This window comes from Oncorhynchus clarkii, chromosome 2 (genome assembly GCF_045791955.1).
Source record: "Oncorhynchus clarkii lewisi isolate Uvic-CL-2024 chromosome 2, UVic_Ocla_1.0, whole genome shotgun sequence".
NCBI classification, from domain to species: domain Eukaryota; kingdom Metazoa; phylum Chordata; class Actinopteri; order Salmoniformes; family Salmonidae; genus Oncorhynchus; species Oncorhynchus clarkii.
The window spans coordinates 35,963,479-35,969,962 of NC_092148.1; positions in this window are offsets into that span (position 1 = coordinate 35,963,479).

Here is a 6,484-nt window from a genome sequence, read left to right on the forward strand (position 1 = left end):
GACATTTCTGTATTTTATTTTCAATACATTTGAAAACATTTCTAAAAACCTGTTTTTACATTGTCACTATGGAGTATTGTATGTAGATTGGTGAGATTTGAAAAAAATATATATACATTTTTTATTCAAGCTGTAACACAACAAAATGTGGAATAAGTCAAGGGGTATGAACACTTTCTGAAGGTTCTGTATATCCATTGTTTCAGTGGAATGGAATATTTGTATACTGTACATTTGACTGTGATATGTGGTTGTCTCACCAAGCTGTCTTAATATGAATGCACTTAGTCACTTAGGATCTACGCATATGCTAAATGTTTCATATACAGATCTCATATTACTGTATTTAATTATTTATTTTATATATATATATATATACAGTATATCACAAAAGTGAATACACCCCTCACATTTTTGTAAATATTTGAGTATATCTTTTCATGTGACAACACTGAAGAAATGACACTTTACTACAATGTAAAGTAGTCAGTGTACAGCTTGTATAACAGTGTACATTTGCTGTCCCCTCTAAATAACTCAACACACAGCCATTAATGTCTAAACTGCTGGCCACAAAAGGGAGTGAAAATGTCCAATTTGGGCCCAAAGTGTAAATATTTTGTGTGGCCACCATCATTTTCCAGCACTGCCTTAACCCTCTTGGGCATGGAGTTCACCAGAGCTTCACAGGTTGCCGCTGGAGTCCTCTTCCACTCCTCCATGACGACATCACGGAGCTGGTGGATGTTAGAGACCTTGTACTCCTCCACCTTCCGTTTGAGGATGCCTCACAGATGCTCAATAGGGTTTAGGTCTGGAGACATGCTTGGCCAGTCCATCACCTTTACCCTCAGCTTCTTTAGCAAGGCAGTGGTCGTCTTGGAGTTGTGTTTGGGGTCGTTATCATGTTGGAATACTGCCCTGCGGCCCAGTCTCCGAAGGGAGGGGATCATGCTCTGCTTCAGTATGTCACAGTACATGTTGGCATTCATGGTTCCCTCAATGAACTGTAGCTCCCCAATGCCGGCAGCACTCATGCAGCCCCAGACCATGACACTCCCACCACCATGCTTGACTGTAGGCAAGACACACTTGTCTTTGTACTCCTCATCTGGTTGCCGCCACACACGCTTGACACCATCTGAACCAAATAAGTTTATCTTGGTCTCATCAGACCACAGGACATGGTTCCAGTAATCCATGTCCTTAGTCTGCTTGTCTTCAGCAAACTGCTTGCGGGCTTTCTTGTGCATCATCTTTAGAAGAGGCTTCCTTCTGGGATGACAGCCATGCAGACCAATTTGATGCAGTGTACGGCGTATGGTCTGAGCACTGACAGGCTGACACCCCACTGTTTCAACCTCTGCAGCAATGCTCATACGTCTATTTCCCAAAGACAACCTCTGGATATGACACTGAGCACGTGCACTCAACTTCTTTGGTCGACCATGGCGAGGCCTGTTCTGAGTGGAACCTGTCCAGTTAAACCGCTGCATGGTCTTGGCCACCGTGCTGCAGCTCAGTTTCAGGGTCTTGGCAATATTCTTATAGCCCAGGCCATCTTTATGTAGAGCAACAATTATTTTTTTCAGATCCTCAGAGAGTTCTTTGCCATGAGGTGCCATGTTGAACTTCCAGTGACCAGTCAGTATGAGTGTGAGAGCGATGACACCAAACTTAACTCACCTGCTCCCCATTCACAAATGAGACCTTGGAACACTAACGAGTCACATGACACCTGGGAGGGAAAATGGCTAATTGGGCCCAATTTGGACATTTTCACTTAGGGGTGTACTCACTTTTGTGGCCAGCGGTTTAGACATTAATGGCTGTGTGTTGAGTTATTTTGATGGGACAGCAAATGTACACTGTTATACAAGCTGTACACTCACTACTTTATATTGTAGCAAAGTGTAATTTATTCAGTGTTATCACATGAACAGATATACTCAAATATTTACAAAACTGTGAGGGGTGTACTCACTTTTGTGCTATACTGTATATACACTACCATTCAAAAGTTGAGGTCACTTAAAAATTTCCTTGTTTTTGAAAGAAAAGCACATTTTTTGCACATTAAAATAACATCAAATGGATCAGAAATACAGTGTAGACATTGTTAATGCTGTAAATGACTATTGTAGCTGGAAACAGCAGATGTTTTATGGAATATCTACATTGGCGTACAGAGGCCCAAATTCAGCAACCATCACTCCTGTGTTCCAATGGCACGTTGTGTTAGTGATAAAATAATTTATAAGGTTAAAGATAAATGATTAAATAATTCTACCCGGAAACTTAACCATTAGGGATTAGAGGTTATGTTGCATGGATAAGGAGTAAATAAAAATATTAAACATACGTCCAACTAGGTGGGACTGGGGAAGAGAGGAATGTATGTGTGTGCCTAAAGAAAACACAGAGGACAATTAAACTGTGTTTGAAACGACCCGGTTAGAACTTTGAGAAATTACGATAGGACAGGGAGTACCAATCCAGGTTTCCCTAATCTGGGGGGAATGGAACTGTCAGCTGGGTAGTGTTAAACCGTGGTGAGAATTCTGGAGAAGATAGCTATCCTAATGTTAGTGTGCATGTGTGTGCGTAAGTAAGAAGAATGGTGTACAAGGAATGTCTTTGTATATGAACTGTAGAGCTCTCGTGAATAAACATTGATTTGACTATTGTGAGCTGGGAATTCTGTCTGTTTCATTTAAACCAGAACTTTACAAACCGATTAGAATGATTGAAATTTATGAACATTGATAACAACATTCTATATCAGTTAGCTAACCCAAGTTTATTATTTTAAAAGGCACATTTTTGAACGGTGGTGTATATTCTTAATTTTCTACATTGTAGAATAATAGTGAAGACATACATCAAAACTATGAAATAACACATGTAGTAACCAAAAAAGTGTTAAACAAATTCTTCAAAGTAGCCACCCTTTGTCTTGATGACAGCTTTGCACATTCTTGGCATTCTCTCAACCAGCTTCATGACCTGGAATGTCTTTCAATTAACAGGTGTGCCTTGTTAAAAGTTAATTTGTGTAATTTATTTCCTTCTTTTTTTCATTTTATTAATATTTTTTCTTAAAAACAAATGTAAATATCACACCCTGACCTTAGAGCTTTTTATGTCTCTATTTTGGTTTGGTCAGGGTGTGATTTGGGTGGGCAATCTATGTTCCTTTTTCTATGTTGTCTCTGATTGGGAACCATACTTAGGTAGCTTTTTCCCACAGGGTTTTTGTGAGTAGTTAATTTCTGTTTAGTGTTTTCACCTTACAGGACTGTTTCGGTTATTCTCTTGTTTATTTTTGTTATAGTGTTCAGTTTTAATAAAACAATCATGAACACTTACCACGCTGCGCTTTGGTCCGATGATTCCTCTTCTTCAGACGAACCTTTTTCAAAACGAAAACGTGACTCTTCTACAGACACAGATGATTTAATATTTTCACCACCGGGAATGGTAAAGGTCGAAACCGATCTGTTAAAATCAATAAATGACAAACTGGGTATATTTGAACTAGTCAGTAAGATTATAAAAGAGATGAAGGCAAGCCTCGAGATGAGTGGTGAAAAAGCTGCGAAATTGGAGAAAGACACAAACAAGCTAAAAGGGACAGTCAATAAGATTGAAACTGAAGTGAATGAACTTAAAAAGGAGAACACCGTTCTGAGAGAAGCATTACTTGACATACAGACTAGATCCATGAGAGAGAATCTGGTACTTACAGGTATTCAAGAGAAAGAAGGAGAAGTTCCTGAATCTGTAGTTAGAGAGTTCCTTCTTACAGCACTTCAGATTCCACGCGAAGCTATCGACTAAATCAAACTCGAACATGTGCACCGCTTCGGACAGAGACGGCAGAGGTATGAACGCCCAATCGTTGCCAAATTTGCTTTCTTTAAAGATAAAATAATGGTTAAAAGCCTGGGTAAAATACTTTCTGGCACGGAAATTTGCATGAATGACCAGTTCCTGAAGGAAATTGCTGGAAATTGCAGGATGGCGTAAAGTTCTGTATCAAATTTTCAAGGAAAATAGATTAAAATGGAAATGAGTAGCTCTCGTCGTCGATAAACTATATATTGATAACCAGTTGTTCAGAGACACAGACTAATCCATGGCTATTTAAAAAATTACAAAGTTCTTATAGATGAGGAAAATAATGAAACACACATTTCTAGCCTGGTTATGGATTGTAATAAATTTGACGAACTGACTTGTTGGAAAGGTAGCATCCTTTGACGGTGCCACGTTGAAAGTCACTGAGCTCTTCAGTAAGGCCATTATACTGCCAATGTTTAACTCTGGAGATTGCATGGCTGTGTGCTCGATTTTATACACCTGTCAGCAACGTGTCTGGCTGAAGTAGCCAAATCCATTAACTTGAAGGGATGGCCACATACTTTTGTATATGTAGTGTAGCTGTCACAAATGTATCATTTGGCCCCCCGGGTGGCACAGTGCTAGCTGTGCCACCAGAGATTCTGGGTTCGAGCCCAGGCTCTGTCGCAGCCGGCCGTAACCGGTTGCCCAGCGTCATCCGGGTTTGGCCGGCAGGGATATCCTTGTCTCACTAGCGACTCCTGTGGTGCATGCTGACCAGGTCGCCAGGTGTTTCCTCTGACACATTGGTGCAGCTGGCTTCTGGGTTGGATGTGCAGTATGGCTTGGTTGGGTTGTATTTCGGAGGATGCATGGCTCTCGACCTTCGCCTCTCCCGAGTCCGTACGGGAGTTGCAGCGATGAGACAAGACTGTAACTACTACCAATTGGGGAGAAAAAAGGGGGTATAAAAAACATAGTTATTTATTACATTTGACTATGTAAAAATGAGCAGTACTACTAATTTCTCTGAATTGAGTTACTTCTCATGACTATTTGTCTCTCTGAAATGAAATCCTCAAGTGATAGATTTTTAAACAAATACATGTCTGTCATTGAACCACACCATGCCATGATTAGATAGTGAAAAACACACCAATCAAACAAGCTAAGCGTCAGTACAGAGACAAAGTAGAATCTCAATTCAACGGCTCAGACACAAGAGGCATGTGGCAGGGTCTACAGTCAATCACGGACTACAGGAAGAAATCAAGCCCAGTCACGGACCAGGATGTCTTGCTCCCAGGCAGACTAAATAACTTTTTTGCCCGCTTTGAGGACAATACAGTGCCACTGACACGGCCTGCAACGAAAACATGCGGTCTCTCCTTCACTGCAGCCGAGGTGAGTAAGACATTTAAACGTGTTAACCCTCGCAAGGCTGCAGGCCCAGGCGGCATCCCCAGCCGCGCCCTCAGAGCATGCGCAGACCAGCTGGCCGGTGTGTTTACGGACATATTCAATCAATCCCTATACCAGTCTGCTGTTCCCACATGCTTCAAGAGGGCCACCATTGTTCCTGTTCCCAAGAAAGCTAAGGTAACTGAGCTAAACGACTACCGCCCCGTAGCACTCACTTCCGTCATCATGAAGTGCTTTGAGAGACTAGTCAAGGACCATATCACCTCCACCCTACCTGACACCCTAGACCCACTCCAATTTGCTTACCGCCCAAATAGGTCCACAGACGATGCAATCTCAACCACACTGCACACTGCCCTAACCCATCTGGACAAGAGGAATACCTATGTGAGAATGCTTTTCATTGACAACAGCTCGGCATTCAACACCATAGTACCCTCCAAGCTCGTCATCAAGCTCGAGACCCTGGGTCTCGACCCCGCCCTGTGCAACTGGGTACTAGACTTCCTGACGGGCCGCCCCCAGGTGGTGAGGGTAGGCAACAACATCTCCTCCCCGCTGATCCTCAACACTGGGGCCCCACAAGGGTGCGTTCTGAGCCCTCTCCTGTACTCCTTGTTCACCCACGACTGCGTGGCCACGCACGCCTCCAACTCAATCATCAAGTTTGCGGACGACACAACAGTGGTAGGCTTGATTACCAACAACGACGAGACGGCCTACAGGGAGGAGGTGAGGGCCCTCGGAGTGTGGTGTCAGGAAAATAACCTCACACTCAACGTCAACAAAACTAAGGAGATGATTGTGGACTTCAGGAAACAGCAGAGGGAACACCCCCCTATCCACATCGATGGAACAGTAGTGGAGAGGGTAGCAAGTTTTAAGTTCCTCGGCATACACATCACAGACAAACTGAATTGGTCCACTCACACAGACAGCATTGTGAAGAAGGCGCAGCAGCGCCTCTTCAACCTCAGGAGGCTGAAGAAATTCGGCTTGTCACCAAAAGCACTCACAAACTTCTACAGATGCACAATCGAGAGCATCCTGGCGGGCTGTATCACCGCCTGGTACGGCAACTGCTCCGCCCTCAACCGTAAGGCTCTTCAGAGGGTAGTGAGGTCTGCACAACGCATCACCGGGGGCAAACTACCTGCCCTCCAGGACACCTACACCACCCGATGTTACAGGAAGGCCATAAAGATCATCAAGGACATCA